This window comes from Saccopteryx leptura, chromosome 1 (genome assembly GCF_036850995.1).
Source record: "Saccopteryx leptura isolate mSacLep1 chromosome 1, mSacLep1_pri_phased_curated, whole genome shotgun sequence".
NCBI lineage: Eukaryota > Metazoa > Chordata > Mammalia > Chiroptera > Emballonuridae > Saccopteryx > Saccopteryx leptura.
This window is the reverse complement of record NC_089503.1, coordinates 230,904,884-230,921,171: the sequence shown is the minus strand read 5'-3', so window position 1 is coordinate 230,921,171 and position 16,288 is coordinate 230,904,884. Positions and strand designations below refer to the sequence as shown.

Here is a 16,288-nt window from a genome sequence, read left to right as displayed (position 1 = left end):
AACTATGGAAGTATAACAGGAAGCAGAAAATGTTTTATCTGTTGCAATATGGAAAAGGAGAGTGGGCATTGGACTAATGTATGCTTCTCATTTCTTTCACTATTACTTGAAGAGTTGCAAACATGCTTTTCAGCACAGGTGACTCTCTTTTCTATAGGTTTGTAGGTCACATTGCCTTGGAAAGCTTCTCTTAAAATTGAAGGACTCATAGATGTTCACATATTTATATTCACATACAAAATTCTTCTCATTTTGATACAACGTTTATCTCTAAAAGTGATTTGTTATTAGGGCTGTGGGTTTTTTGTTTTTTTTTTGTTTTTAAACTCTATTTCAACTCATCTCTGCAGGGAAACCTGAAATAGTACACTGCCATTCTGTTAAAGGAAAATGCTTGGGAACTTCACTTATAGGCTCTCTGGGATTGTTTATAAGTCCAATGCCTAGAAATAGAGAGTATTAAAATTTATTCTACTCTCTGTAGATGACATTCATTTGATCAATAATTATTTTTTAATGTGCTTTACCATGAAAGAAAGCAGGAACAAGTCAACCATTATGACATTTGTAGAATTGGGTGAAAGTTACCTGAGTGTATTTTCTTAATATTTTCTATATAAGTAGCTTTCTTGCATATACTTTCAATACTTTGCTTACTTGCTTCAATAATCTTCCTTCTTTCCTCTTTTCCTCTCTCCCTCCCTTCCTTCTTTCTTTCTTATATTCTCAGACTTTCTCTTCTCTTTCTCTCTGCATCATTAAATGAAAGCATACTACCCCTATTTAGTTAATTATTCTATTAGAAAATAAAGTTTTTGACACTCATATTCTCCACTGCTTACTTGGTAGCTTTAATTAATGTCAAGCAAAGAAACAGAATACAGTATATAAATATCACTGTCAAAGTAGCTCAGTTAGTTCGATCCTCTGTCGTGAATGGGTAGATGGATAAAACAACAAATCTCTCTCTATCTCCCCCTTCCTCTCTCTCTAAAAAATCAATCAATAAAAAAATTTAAAGACAAAATAAAAAGAATATATAAGTAGCTTGAAGTGCAAGTGTTGAAAAGCTTGTTATATAATGGTTTCAGGAATGAGTACCTGCCAAGGAGTTCCTCAATAAGACAATTTTACCACCGTGAAATATTCAGTGTTTGTGAGTATGAACCTCAGCCATCAGAGTGCCTTACAGATGCTAGTTAAAACGCAAGATCCTGGGAACCCGCCAATACCCAAAGAATCTGATTTGATAAGTCTAAATTGAGACTCTTTATTTTGCATAATTAATAAGCTCTTTGCAGAATGACCACAGTGATTCATACCCCAGGGTGATGAGGTAGATAGTCTGAGTTTGAGTCCTGCTTTTGCCACTTGCTAGCTGTATGATTTTGGGAAAGTTATTTAATCTCCTTACACCTTAATTTTTTCATATGTGTATGGCCAGTAGTCACGGCTGCCGTCACCACCATGGCCAGGCAGGTGCAGGTTCCCATTAGATTCAGACAGACGGTAAAGAAACAGTGGAGCCAAAAAATGATGGGCCATTCCTTTATTCTGGCCTTACAACTGGCTGATGAGTAAAAACACATAGGGCAACAAAACCCACTCACACACTCTCCGGTTCCACAACCAGGAGAATCTTTTCCAGTTTTTCCTAGAATCAAAGGCCTCACCAACTCAGCAGAGCTTTCAAGGGCCCTCACCTCTGTTCCCCATCTGCACCCCTTCTCCCTTCTCATCTCTGCACAAACTGGCTTCTCCTTCAGCACCCTGACATCTTGGCTGCTTCTTCCTTTTCTTTCTTCTTCACAAAATCTTTTTGGTGCAAAAACCTCTCCTCCAGCAACATTAGCATAACAAAGCCCCTTCCCAAGCAGGAAGGTAATTAGCAGTTTCACCTGGCAGCGCCATTCACTGAGCAGTGGCCATTTTTAACAATAAAAGTGAGCAAACCCCAAAAATACAGATTTTACAAACTCATTTGCCCAACAATATGTTAAGCAGATTTAATAATAATGCTTCCTGGAGGAAACAAATGATGTAACACATATAGTGTTTATAACAGTGACTGGCACAATTAACATCCTACAACGATAATAATTATGATTCTATTTTTTTTGACAGTTAAAACTTTAGAACACCAGGAAAGAATTCATTTGCCCTTCTTCTAAAAACTTGGGTTGTTGTTGTGGATGTTAATTTTAACTCTTGTTTTCAAGTCAAATTTATTGAGATAAATATACATAAAATAATATATACCCATGTTAAATGTGCAGTTCAATGAGTTTTGATAATCATATATATCCCCATAACTACCATCACAATCATGATACAGAATGTTTCCATCACCCAGAGCTCCTTGTGCCCTATTGATGATTATGCCTCACCCGAGCTCCAGGCCAATGCTAAACTACATTTGTTATTACAGATTAGTTTTGCTCTTTTTATAATTTCATATACATGGAATCATGTGGTAGGTACTCTTTCATGTCTTTTCCTGTCAGCATGATGTTTTTGAGATTCATCCATACTGCTGTTTGTATTGGTAGTCCCAATACCAATCGCTGCGAGTTGCTCCATTGTATGGATGTACCGTCATTTGTTCATCCACTTATCTGCTGCTGGACACTTGAGTTCCTTCCAACTTGCAGCTGTTACAAATAGTTCAAATAGTTTGTTGGCAACTAGCATTAGTTTTTCTTTTTTAAAAAATAGTAAAGTCAAAGATTCAGAATATGTCTTTATATGGCCAATTATTTTGGAATGCCTAAAAATTCTGTAAAAGTAGGATGAGGGTAGGGGACTAAGCTAGAGAAAGAAAGCAATTTTGAAAAGTATGTTTTTGAACTAAGCTAGTGAAGAGCTTAACCATAGCTAAGGTCTCTCTCTCTCTCTCTTATAGACATCATATCCTTGTTTGGCTAAACTGTTCTTTTAAAAGTTGTCAATTTTTATTCATGTAAAATATCTTTAACTGGATAGAGCAAACATAGCTACACTCAATAAATATCTTTGAACAAGTTTCACAAACCTTTATTTTGCAATATCTATTCATTTTAAGGGTTTTTAATGTCATTGCCCCACTGCATATTTTCTTTTCAATTTCCTGAAGTCACTGAAATTGGAAGTTGTTTCTATGAGGAAGCATTTTAAAAGCATCATTAAATATATTGAGGTCTATAAGATACTAGTTTGGTCTCCTTTTGATGCACAAACAATGGAATGTGAGTGCTTTGTCTGTAATAATGTTAGGAATAAGAGAGTGACTGTAACTATTACTTTAGGATATAAAATAAAAATGTGGGATCTGTATTTTTTAAATATGAAAATCAATAAACTCTCCCGGGATTGCCACAATGCAAGGATGTTATGCTTACCTGGATAAGGATGGCATGGCATCTTTTGTAATCAAAATAAGCTGAGGATTTTCTGAATCAGCAAGTGGTATACCTTTTTTGCTTAATAGTTCTTTCTTCAATCTCTTTCCTCTCACATTTTACAATAAGCAGCAAGAATAAACCAGGCAATGCTATCAACACTTTGCTTAGAAATCTTCTTTTAAATATGCAAATTTATCATTTATGTATATGGCAGATGACAGTTCAGAGAAGATCTGCCACTATAAAATAAGGATATCCTTTCCTCCAGTATCTAGTAATGGGTTCCACATTTCCATTTGTGTCATCGCCACCAGCACTTTAACATTCATGGTTCCACCAGCAGTCTCTTAATGACATTAAGTATTCTCTGAGATGATATAGGTGTTCTCTTCCATGGCTTCCTCACTGGCAGAGATAATATCCATGTTCTTCCTAACATTGCATTCAAGCAACCTAGGGTTTTTAAGAATCAGGTTCCACAAAATTCTTCCAGCCTTTGGCATTTCCCCACCCCAAAGTTACTTTTACATTTTTAGATATTTAATGCACCAACACCCCTCTTCCCAGTGCTGAAATCTGTATTCATTTCCCATTGTTGCTGTAACAAATAATGTTAAACCTAGTTACTTAATACACATGTATTATCCCACATGTCTGGAGGTCAGAAGTTTGAAATAAATCTTGCTGGACTAATATCAAAGTATTGGCAGGTCTGTGTTCTTTTCTGAAGGCTCTAAGGGAGAATCAGTTTTGTAGGCTGATCTGGCTTCTAAAGACAGCAGACATCCCTTGGTAATTACAATAACTCCATTATATCTTCAAAGCCTGCGATTACTGGTAACTCTTTTTCACCTTGTATTACTCTGACTCTCTTTGATTCTGACCCTGACTCTCTTGCTTCTATCTTTCATTTATAAGAACCTTGTAAATGCAATGGACCCACATAGATAATCTGGGGTAATTTCCCCTTCTCAAGGTCAGTTGATTAACAATCTTAACTCTATGTGCAACTTTAATTCCCCCTTGTCAAGTGCCACATAACCTGTTGTATTCAGAGATTTCAGCAAAGAAATCTTATCAAGTATTTCTCTTGCAAGAAAAAAAAAATCTCTTCTTCTGTGCCTTCATATCATTGAAAAAAAATTAAGTAGTATGAGATTCTCTTTTAATTATGCATTAGTGGGTATTTCTTTTTCTTTCCTTCTAGGTCTTACATTCTAAGTACCCTGGGGAGAGAAGCCCTCTTGACTTAAGATATCATGGGCTGATGGGTTGGGAGTCAAGGAAGAGCAAGTTCAGAGGTGGCAAGATCAAAGCATGCAAACTTACAGGTTTTTTAAACTTTTGCCTGCTACTGGGGCAAAGTTTCTTTAAAAGCCTTTTTTTCTTATTTTAGTGTCTTTGTTTGCTTACTCTGACTAATGTTTGCCATGAGAAGAGTATAGTAGGAAAACATGGAAGAAAAATTTGTAAATGTGATGAGTCTAAAATGGGAGCAGAATATGTGGTAGGTTTGGGGAAAAATTTAAGAATTGGAGGTAACGCTAAATTTTTCTTGAGTTCCCTCCTTTTTTCCTTTCTCTTTTTCTGTCCTCGTTCCCTCTTCTGTCTCCACAAACTAACTGCTGGGGTGGCGATTGGGTAGCTGTAGGGGCCAGTTCTCAGCTCCCCTGCCCCACACAGGGCGTAGTGGGTGGGACTCAGCCCAACGGGTTTTCCACAAGCAGATTTCTGTGCAGCTTTCCTACACTTTCGCCTAGCGAGACCCTAGGCAAAAAGCAGACAGCAGCTGGGGAGCCGCCCCAGGCGACCTGCATGTGCGGGAGGAGGGAGCGCTGCCGGCAGGGAAGGACCCTGAGTGACCTCACCATGGTGCGTTATAGCCGCTACTTTCTTTTTGTTTTTTCGGTGCATGGAAGGGTAGTGGTTCTGAAAAGAAGTCGAGCGCAGTAGGGAAAGGAACTTACAGGGATCTTTAGAGGTCATCGGAGAGAGAGAGAGAGAGAGAGAGAGAGAGAGAGAGAGAGAGAGAGAGACGGAGGCACAGGGAGGGAGGGCTCCCGGGATGGACTGAATGCTTCGGGGCAGTGCGGGAATCGGGTCGCAGAGGCACGTCGCGTCCCGCCCAGCCTGTTGAGCAGGTAGACGGGAGTGAGCCCAAGTGTGAGCGCTGTGGCCGAGTGTGTGGTGGGTGCACTGGCTCAGGGACCGACACGTGCCACCGCAGGGTCCCCGCTCCCGCCCCTGACGCCCCCTCTTTCTTTGTGTTCTCAGTGCGAATTTGCGAGGCGCGCCCTGGAGCTGCTGGAGATCCGCAAACGCAGTCCCGAGCTCTGGGAAGCCACCGAGTAAGTGGTCGCTGCGTACCCACGCGGGTCGGGGCTCCTCTGGGGGGTGGCCTGTTTCTCCCGGCCCCCAGCCTGGAATCGTGACCCCAGCACCCCGACCGCGGGAAGCCTTCCTGGCGCTGCCAGCTGCCCAGCCCTCGGTGGCCGGGGCCCGGTTCCCACGCTGGGGAGGAGCGAGGGAGCAAAGGAGACGGCGCCCGGGGGCCCCGCCGAGGGCCCGGGGGACCTACGACGCCCAAAGGAGGAGGACTGGCGGGGCCGGGCGCCGGGCCGACCGCACCCACGGCTGCGCTCGCGGAGCCGGGCCGTGGGAAGGCGCGGGGCGCGTGGGGGCCGCTGCTCTCCCACGGCCTCCAGAGCACCGCAGCGCCGGCCGCAGAGCGAAGGGACCTGAGCCCCGGCTTTAGGGCAACTTCATTCCGCTTGCTACGCGGTGGGTGAGCGAGTCCACCTCCTCGAGAGCAGACGGCGAGGGTAGCAGGATTGCTTAGAGAAGGCAGCCAGGAAACTTCCAGTGGGGCTGCTCAGGGACTCGAGTGAAGGGTGTGTGAGTCTGTGTGTGTGTGTGTGTGTGTGTGTGTGTGTGTGTGTGTGTGTGTGTGTGTGTGTGCGCGCGCTCGCACGCGGGTGGGGGGAAAGGAGAGACGGAGACAGAAGGAGCGAGAGAGCGCTTGCGCCCGTGTGTTCATTACTGCCCCGCGGTCTAATTTCTGTTTTCATTATGACTGCCGCACCCGGGGAAACCGAGCAAGGGGCCAGCATCGCTTCTGTGCTGCGGGTCTGCGCTGGGAGCCTGCACCTGGTGGGCTGAGCCGCCTCACTGTGACACTAGTGTGAGGCGCTGCGATGCAATGTGATCATGTGATTTCTGGCTGTGGAATTCCTGCGTTTTTCTCTTTCTCACTTGTTTTCACACGTCTGTTCCTTCATTCTGCACTTGATAAACAGGTTACATCGTCTGAAGTAAACCAGAAGGCTGTGTATCTCATTTAATGGTGATTGGCCAAAGGCCTCTTGGTTTCCCATATATTGGAAACCCCTCTGTGTGTGTGCGTGTGTGTGTGTGTGTGTGTGTGTGTGTTTACATTTAAAACTGTATATATTAAATTAAAGCTTCATTTATAACATCCGTAGTAATTTTCAGGGTTAGTTCTCTTCATTTATAACATCCGTAGTAATTTTCAGGGTTAGTTCTCTTCATTTATAAATCCGTAGTAATTTTCAGGGTGATTTCGTTACATGTCTACCTACTTACTAGAACTGGGCTAGGTAGGAAAATCATTAACACTCTCTCTGATTACATATATAAAATGTTGAAGCATTTAGTGATGTAGATTTTTATATCTTGGTTCATAATGTAGAATTAATCTGTTGCTTTTCCTAATATAGTTATATATATTTTTTCTTTAGTCATGGCATTTCAAGTACTATATATTATGAAGAATGTAAAAAACATTAACAACATAAATATATGAATGTTCAAAATTCCAAAGCAAACCTTAATTTGTCAAAAAGTCATATAAACTTTATTAGTTTTTCAGTAGTAATAAAGGAGGTTGTCTGTGTAGTCTATGCTCTGTTCAGTTACCACATAACTAGTTCTGTGATCTGTTTCAAGGGGTCACGAAGTCCCCGAAATTGTACGCAAACATCTGAGTTGCTGTATATTTAGGGAGATAGCCTAGAGTCCTCAGATAGCCAAAGAAATCTATGACTCAATAGAAAAATAAGAACCACAAAATTAAAATATGTAAGTTCCACTTTTCCTTGTCAAAACAATGGGCTTTCTACATAAAGTCTTCTGATAGAATAGTAGGAATAATTCTAGAATAATTAAATAGTATTACAATAATGAAACATTTCATATAAAATATACCCACTTGTATGTTTTTAAATATATCAGATAGGATACTTGGGTAGATAAAATTTATTTCATAGAAATTTATAATGAATGAATAGGTATCTTCTGTTTCTCCTTGTACTGTAAGATTTCTTTGTAGTGTATGACAAAGAAATAAAATTCTATTTCTTTGAAAGCCAACAAAAAGATAAAGTACTTGTGCTTGGTGTGGTGTTTTATAGTGTATGAATATAAAAAGCCCCTGAAAAGCCATGTTTCTAAATGGAGGACAGGTAGAAAATAAGGAATCTAAGACAGCTGTCATTTACAGAATGCAGAATGAAATGTAAAGATATTTTATTTAAACCTGGCAACACTAAAGGAAAAAGAAATGTGGAAAACTTCACAATACTTAGTACTAATATTCTTCTAACTATGGTTTATTAAATTATCTTGCTTTAAGGTATTATTTTGAAAACCGTGTTAGTTATTATATTGTACTAAAAAGTAAAGAAGTGGTAACTAAAATTATATTATTTCTATTATGAATACGTCAATACATTTTAGGACTATGTGTGAACAGTTTTGTCATAGACATTGTCAAAACAAAAAACCCTTATTTAACATTACTTTTTTGATAAAGATATTATATAACTTTAAATTTTGTCTGAAACAATATAAGAGAAATTGAATTCTATGTTTACATTTGTAGGTTGCATTTGCCAACAATTAATGTGGGTATAGGGAGGAGGATACTGATTTTCTTTACAAGTTAGTTTAAAACAACATATTTACCCACAAACTTTCTAATTAACCTTTTCCAGAAATAGATGAAAATCAAATTAGCCTTAAGAATGAATCTCTTCTAGTAAGGAGAGATGAAAATTTAAAGCAGTATTTGAATATACCAAGTCAAAAACTATGTTACTGATGGGACCACATTTTGGAGAAAATTATTTATTCAGAATATTTTCTATATGGCAGATTTTCCAGAAAGGTTCTTAGCTTTTATTTGCTAAAATATATAACTTTTACAGTACTGATTTTTCTACTACTTAAATGATAAATATTTACCCAAGCAAATTTTCTGAAACATTACCAATTATTACTTTTCTGCATATTTGTAGAATGTACTTTTCATTCTAAATTAACGATAATGTCAATGCTTGTTTATCTCTAGATTATTTAGATTTACTCAGTAACTATTGATTAGGTGCCGTGCAATAGTTTTGTTTTGGCTGTCTCCATCTTAACCTAATAGAAGAACAGGTTTTGAAAATTTTTAGGTCTGTAGATAAACAAGTTTAATTGCCCATAAACTAGTTGACTTAATTGGGGTTGTCGTAATTTTTTGACTGTCCTGAATCACATTTGCTCCCATTTCTCTCAAACAGTTGGAAAGTATATGTCCTATTTCATTTTTTTCTCTCCCCTAAGTTCAGTCCAACAGGCTTTATCTTCCTATGGCCTTGAGGCTTATACAGAATGGATAGAATTATATGCAAGGAGTGAAGAGTTTTAGACTATCTGATAAAACTTGAGGGTCTTTGTTGCACATCCCTCCACCCTTTCCATAAAAATGTGATTCTCACTGCTCTTGTTACTAATTTCATCAATCTGGAATAATTTCTGGCCATTAATAATCTTTTATTAAAATGAACCCTCCCTTTCAGAAAATCAAAGGCAACTCAAATAACTCACCACTTACTCTTTATCACCATAGTAGGAATTTAGCAAGAAGCCAACAGAAGACCAGGGCTGGGGAATGAACACGCCGAGGAAAGGAAGTAGGGCAGACCAGGGAAAACTTTCTCCTCCTAAATTATTTCCAGGTCTGACCTAACCTATACATTCCCCTTTTCTGTGCTACATTACATTAAAAGGACTTGCATAGGTGTCTGTATCTTTTATCAAACTCTAGTCTCCTTCAGGATATTCATCACTGAACTCAGTGTCTGGCACAGAGTGTGTCTAATAAATTTAATTGTGTGATCTCTGTAATTATTAAAGTAAGTTTTTTACATCTTGACATTATATGTTGTTCTGTTCAAGAATACAAGTTAGGCCTTGGCCAGTTGGCACAGTGGTAGAGTGTCGGCCTGGTGTGTTCGATTCCTGGTCAGGGCACGCAGGAGAAGCGCCCATCTGCTTCTCCACCCTTTCCCCCTTCTTTTCTCTCACTCTCTTCCCCTCCTGCAGTCAAGGCTCCACTGGAGCAAAGTTGGCCCCAGGCACTGAGGATGCTCCATGGCCTCTGCCTCAGGTGCTAGAATGGCTCCTTGCTGCAACAGAATAATGCCCCAGATGGGAAGGGCATCACCCCCTGGTGGGCATGCTGGGTGGATCCCAGTCAGGCGTATGTGCAGTGGTAGTCAACCTGGTCCCTACCACCACTAGTGGGCGTTCCAACTTTCATGGTGGGCGGTAGCGGAGCAACCAAAGTATAAATAAAAAGATAGATTTAACTATAGTAAGTTGTTTTATAAAGATTTATTCTGCCAAACTTAGCGAAAATATGACATAAAGTACTTGGTAAGTAAATATTATCATATGCTTTAACATGCCGTAACTGCTTTATAAATTTTATAAAGTAAAGTTACTTCCCTACTTTATAAATCACCATTACTGTGGAACCAGTGGATGGTTAGAAAATTTTACTACTAACAGAGATACAAAAGTGGGCGGTAGGTATAAAAAGGTTGACTACCCCTGCGCATGCGGGAGTCTGTCTAACTACCTCTATGCTTCTAACTTCAGGAAGAAAAAAAAAAAAAAGAATACAATTTATCCCTGGCCAGGGAGCTCAGTTGGTTAGAGCATCATCCCAATACACCAAGGTTGTGAGTTCAATCTCAGGTCAAGGCACGTACAAGAGTCAACCAATTAATATGTAAATAAGTGGAATAACAAATTGGTCTCTCTCTCTCTATCTATCTATCTATTTCTCTTTCTCTCTCCACTTCTCCTTCCCTTCTTCCTCCCTCTAAAATTTAAAGAACGATATTTGTTTTGCAATGACCCTCTGTGGTCACTATGGTTTTCTCTCATATGGCTTGCAGCCTATTCAATCTGCTTGTAAACTGTGATTTCTTTACCATTGCCCAATTACCCTTTGACCTCCTTCACTAATGTCATCTATCATCTCTCCATTACCAATGCTTGGTGCCCCTGAACATCCCACTTCCCTTTAGAATCTAAAGTCATGGAGGTTCTTCTTTCTGCATTCAGTCTGCTGGCATTGTTCAGGACGTCATTCAACATCCACATGGTCAGCTTGCACGGGACCTCACCCTGCTGCCCTTCCTTCCCTTTGGGAAGCCACCGATTTCCCCCACCTGGGCCCTCATGTCCCTCAGAATTGCCCCGGCTGAAAAAGCTCAGAATCTCATCTCTTTCTGACCACAACCTCCTATCCTTTCAGTGATCCCACTCACCGTTACTCGACACCATCCTCTTCCATTATTTTTCTTTGGCCACACTTAATTTTCTCGTATTGCCTTCTTTTTACTTACCACAGTCATGTTAGACAATGATATATATCAATTCTGTTCCAGTCTTTGGATCTCTTGCCACTGGAACCTGATTCATGTTCACCTGATTCAGTTTGAGGTATGATTACAGTGCTAGGAATTTATTTTAATCTCTCTTGAATAATTGTCCATATCTTCATAGTACATGTTCCAGAGTTTTCCAGGTTATCCAGTCCACTCAAACTATCCTTATTCTTTTCTTCCTTAGCAGATAATCTTATTTCTGAATTCATAGGGAATATGAAGATCAATTAAGATGTATCTTCAATGTAGGAGGTACTTCTTTCTTTCACCTGTTCTTAGCATAAGAACTCTTTTCTTCCCTGTCTGGGAAGCTCAGTTGGTTAGAGGGTTGTCCTGAAACACCAGGATTGTGGGTTTGATCCTCAATCAGGGCACATACAAGAATCAACCAATGGATGCATAAATAAGTGGAACAACAAATCAATGTTTCTCTCTCTCTCTTTTTCTCTCTCTCTAAAATCAATAAATAAGTTTTAAAAAGAACTTTTTATATTGAGCTATATACTATTTGCCTCTATAATATTTAGATCCCATTTTTTACCTCTTAGAATACCTATACAAAATGCTTTTATATATGACAACTCTTGTAGTTTCTATGGTAATATTCAGTTCCTTTAACTCGTCCTGAATTGGCACAGTTTGAGAGTCTCATTCTCATCAGGGCATTTCTCTCTTGGATGCACTCCTGTTTACTTAAAGTGTGGTCCTCAAGTTGAATCTAGAAGAGTGGACTAATATTATGGGATATATTCAGTGTTCTCTTCCAGATACCATATAACTAATTATTCTAAAATTTAATCTTTTCTCTCCCGCATTATTTTCTTTATGCATTCATAACACACTATTTAATTATGTATCATTGTTGCTTCTTCGTGTGCAAGTATACTTCTCCCTAATTGCACCTTTGGCCACTTGATTTGGGACTTTTAAAAATAGTTACTGTAATTAAGCTGAATCTTTACCTTTGGCTAGTGTATTATTTCAAAAGGTCAAGATAATTTTGGATTCTATGATATAGATTAGCAGTTCTTTCCAATGTAGAGGCATTAACAGATTTGATCAGGATACAATTAATACCTTCATCTGAGTAAATATGTAAAATGCTGAAATGAAAGGATATTTGACATCCTCATGGCCACCTTTTTCTTACTTTTCATGAGTCTGAGAATTAGTTCCTTTTATAAGGCTTTTCAACCAGTTATATAGTCAGATAACTCTCTTTCCTCTGAGTTTACATTTTTTTGTGTGGCCCAAGAGTATACTGTGACAGACTTGGTCAAATTCCTTGCTGAAATGCATTTCCACTTTCTGCAGAATAGATATTAAGTAACTCTATTAAAACTAAGAGGAAATAACACTAGCTTGTAGGTAATGACACTTCATATTTCAAATGTTCACATTCCATAGTTTTAAGAATTTCTTGGGAATTGTGCCTAGAATTAATGTCAAGCTCTCTAGGCTAGAGTTGTTGGAATCTACTTTCCCTATTTTGAAAATTGAGACAATGGCCGATTCTTTGTTCTCTAGCAACCCTTTTATTCATTATAGTTTTTGTAAAGATGATGTTTAACTCTTCACTTACCTTATTCTCAAATGCTTTCAATACTTTGCACTGTAATTTCCCCAAATTAGTGAATTTAAACTAATTTAGAATATTTAATGGAATACTATATCTTGAGCCTGTAAATTTGCTATTTTGATATTTGTGTTTTGCTAGCATGAATATTATTTTCTTAAGGAATGGAGATGAAACAGAACAAGAATAGAGTAGTTCTGCCTGTGTGGTCATGTGCTATTATTTGAATTTCTTTATCCTGCATCAGTGAACCCTTCCTATATCTAATAAAAATGTCATTATAGCCACTTTATCTAGTAATATTAAGAAGAATTAAAATAACTTTCTTTTGAATGTATTATTATTTTTTATTATTATTAAGTGAGAGGCAGGGAGGCAGAGACAGACTCCTGCATATACCCCAACTGAGATCTACCGGGCAAGCCTACTAGGGGATGATGCTCTGCTCATCTGGAGTTTTGCTTCATTGCTTGGCAACCAAGCCATTTCAGTGCCTGAGGCAGGCCATGTAGTCATCCTCAGCACCTGGGGCCAGCTTTGCTTGACCATTGGAGCCATGGCTGTGGGAGGTGAAGAGAGAGAAATAGGGGTGGAGAAACAGAAATGGGGGTGTCACTTCTCCTGTGTGCCCTGACCGGGAATTGAACCCATGACTTCCACACGCTGGGCTGATGCTCTACCACTAAGCCAACCAGCCAGGACTTTGAATGTATTATTTTTGAAAGCTTAAATTGTTTTATGACACTCTTCCCAGAGGTTCAGTCACGTTTTTGTACTTCTCTCCATAAAGTTTATAATAGATTAAGCTTGTCACTGACAGAGCTACAAGCAAAGTTTATGACACAGTCGCTGACTCGGGGGAATTTAATATGTGCATGTGGAGATAAAAGAACCCAGAAATAGTCTCAGAATTATACATGTCAGCACTTAACAATCAGCGTAATATTTGTGGTGCAGTTTTAATAACATCTAAACTTAAATAAAGAGAGAGAGAGTTATGCAAGATGGAGATGTAGAAGAAGGCTTTCTAGAGAAAATGGAGCACTTAGTTGAAATTTTAAAACAGGACCAGGTGCTGGACTGTCCAAGACCTGTATGATTTAAATACAGAGATTAGTGGAAAGCTGTTCTAGACAGAGGGAGTGAAAGGAACATTGGAGAATATAGGTGAGTGGTATGTATGTGTGTGTAACCAAGGTATGAAAGGAGAAAGGGCAACACCAAGTTTTCTCAAGCCACATTCCTTGGTGGAAAACACTACTGCCCTTCCTGCTCCATCCTTACTAGATTTTCTTTCCCCTTGCTTGATCTTTGAGAGGCCCAGACCCACTCACCCTTGAATCTGAGACTAAGCTCTACCTTTCAGAAATGTTTCCTGATCTTCCTAGTCTGAACTGAGTGTCTTGGCATCTTTTCCTTTAACTCCCTATCCTTCCCTATCACACTATTATGCACTGCTACAATTGCTTGCTGATTGCCTCTTTTGCCCATTAGCCTGATACTTCGTGGGAGGAGGTACCATTTCTGTTAAGTTCTCATTCTACTCACAGACACCTAGCAGAAGTGCTCCATGGGTCATGAGCACTCAATAAAAATGTGTGAGATGGCATGGGCCTGCGGGGAGCAATGAGGTTATGCAGGAGAATATTTATGAAATGATGGAAGGTAGAGAGGGCTTAGATTTCAACAAGACCAGGATGTCAGGCTAACTCTGCTTTATTAGGTCATGTGGAGCCATTTCATTTTTTGAGTGTGGGAAAGGATATGGCAAACACATCACTTTTAATTAGAACTTAATAAATCAATTCAAACTATCCAAATTTGATACACATTTCTAGACTTAACTAGGGAATTATTTGTGCCTTGTATCAGGTGTTTCTATTTGTGAGGTTAATAAATCGTACAACTTAAATACTGCATGTTTTTATTAGAGACTTATTTTACTTGTCTAATTTTATGTGTATACACTGAAATTCTTAGTGTTTATGAGTCTAAATTTTCCATTTTTCATGCTGATGTGCTTTGTTATAAGTAAATATGTGGCTTATATAGTAAATTAATAAAACATAAGCAAGGAATTTCAACATTCTATTAAGTTGTTGTATATTTTGCGCCTGTAGTTTAATCCATTAATGTTTTTGAAGTTGCTACATGGATTTGAAGTATTTTGAAGGTTACAAAAGTAACACGGAAGAGATATGGATAACACAATAATATTGATATCTTAATACTTTATATGTAAACATTTAAAACAAGATAGTCTTAGAATGAATTAGCACTATACATCTGTAACTGTGATTAGCAAAATGCAGTCCTCCCACTGAAAACTTTTTTGGTAAAATTCCATTTTGCCATGCTTTAAAATATTTTCAGTCACTAATTATAAGTAGCATTTCTCTTTGTTCAATTCTATCCCCAAATAACAATTTAACATGCCCCCATATTTATTTCTGGTTCTGTTCAGTGACTACTCAGAATAGAATTCTTAAACTCTTGTTGTGTCATCTTACGCTAAAAGTTATTCAGCAGCGGTATGTAGGAGAGCTGTGATATTTCTTGATAGAGTTTGTACCTTGATTGGTTAGCACATTGTCCCAACTGAAGTTGCTGCCTTTTCTCTCTCCTCTTTCTCCCCCTCTCTTTGAAGCTGCCCAAGCTCATCCTGATTTAGACTGGCTTACCATGTATAGAGTTCACCTGTTGGCTTGGCCAAGAGCAGTAGGTCATAAATGAGTGGTATTGCAAGGCCACCCCTTCCACCACTTGTTCTGCCTCATAGCCTAAAATTTCTTTGTATTGCTTTTGTGTTTTGAATTGTATCTCTTGGATCCCATAACTGTTTTACCCAGAAAAGCGCCACCACCTTGTTTGCCCAATAGCAAAAGTCACTTTCATTATGGTATCTTCTGTCTTCGATTAAGAGCATGTTTTCTTGGACATAAGTTTTTTAAGTGAAGGGAAAAAGGAAACAAACAACTTAACATGTGGAGCATAGACTAGAAAGGTGGATACAAGTAGGGGACATTGGGCAACAATATGGTGCTCAACAGGAAGAAGGAGGTCAAAGAAAGTAGAGAAGGTGCTGAAAAGAACTATTTCTTCACACTTTTAGGCCCTATTATCTTCAGTGCTAAAGAAGAAGTGTCTCAAGGTTATGGGGGTGGTTAGAACATTTTTTCTCACCAGCTTGTTATGGCCTTCGTTATCTATTTAAATCAAACCAGAGTAAAATTGGTTTAGTTATTTTTATCTTACTGTGCGATCTGTTTCAGTGCCTAGTAGAAACTGGTAGCTGCATGTTGTGACAGTCTGTTGTACACACAGTAAAATGGTGCCTGACTATGATTCCTTCCATGAGCTGTCCTTGAGAAATAATAATCATTGGTCCGTGTTGAGTATCAAGGATTTTTGCTTGGTACCATGTGTTAAAGGCTTCCCTAAGTGGTGTAAGAATCATGCCGTGTTCATGACTTCAAACAGGTAATCTGGGGTCTGTACTTTACTCCCTAACTCTTCTGTCCAATGTCTCAATCATTCTCTTATTGAACACTGTTATAGCCATATTGTCTCTACTATAATTTGTCACCTTG

The 16,288-nt window shown here is 38.9% G+C and overlaps 1 protein-coding gene across 4 annotated transcripts in view; it reads left to right on the top strand.

Annotated features, from left to right (window-relative positions):
* Nucleotides 1-5,096: 5,096 nt before the first annotated feature.
* GUCY1A1 (guanylate cyclase 1 soluble subunit alpha 1) overlaps nt 5,097-16,288 on the top strand; it is a 52,584-nt gene continuing 41,392 nt past the window's right edge. Inside the window, exons 1-2 of one of the 4 annotated variants that reach the window (XM_066387631.1) lie at nt 5,097-5,252; nt 5,655-5,728. The gene's annotated coding sequence lies outside the window, so the exon portion shown is untranslated. Of the gene's footprint in view, nt 5,253-5,336; nt 5,568-5,654; nt 5,729-5,867; nt 6,162-16,288 lie in introns of those variants that run through there. The other 3 variants (XM_066387639.1, XM_066387649.1, XM_066387658.1) reach the window with 3 other exon arrangements.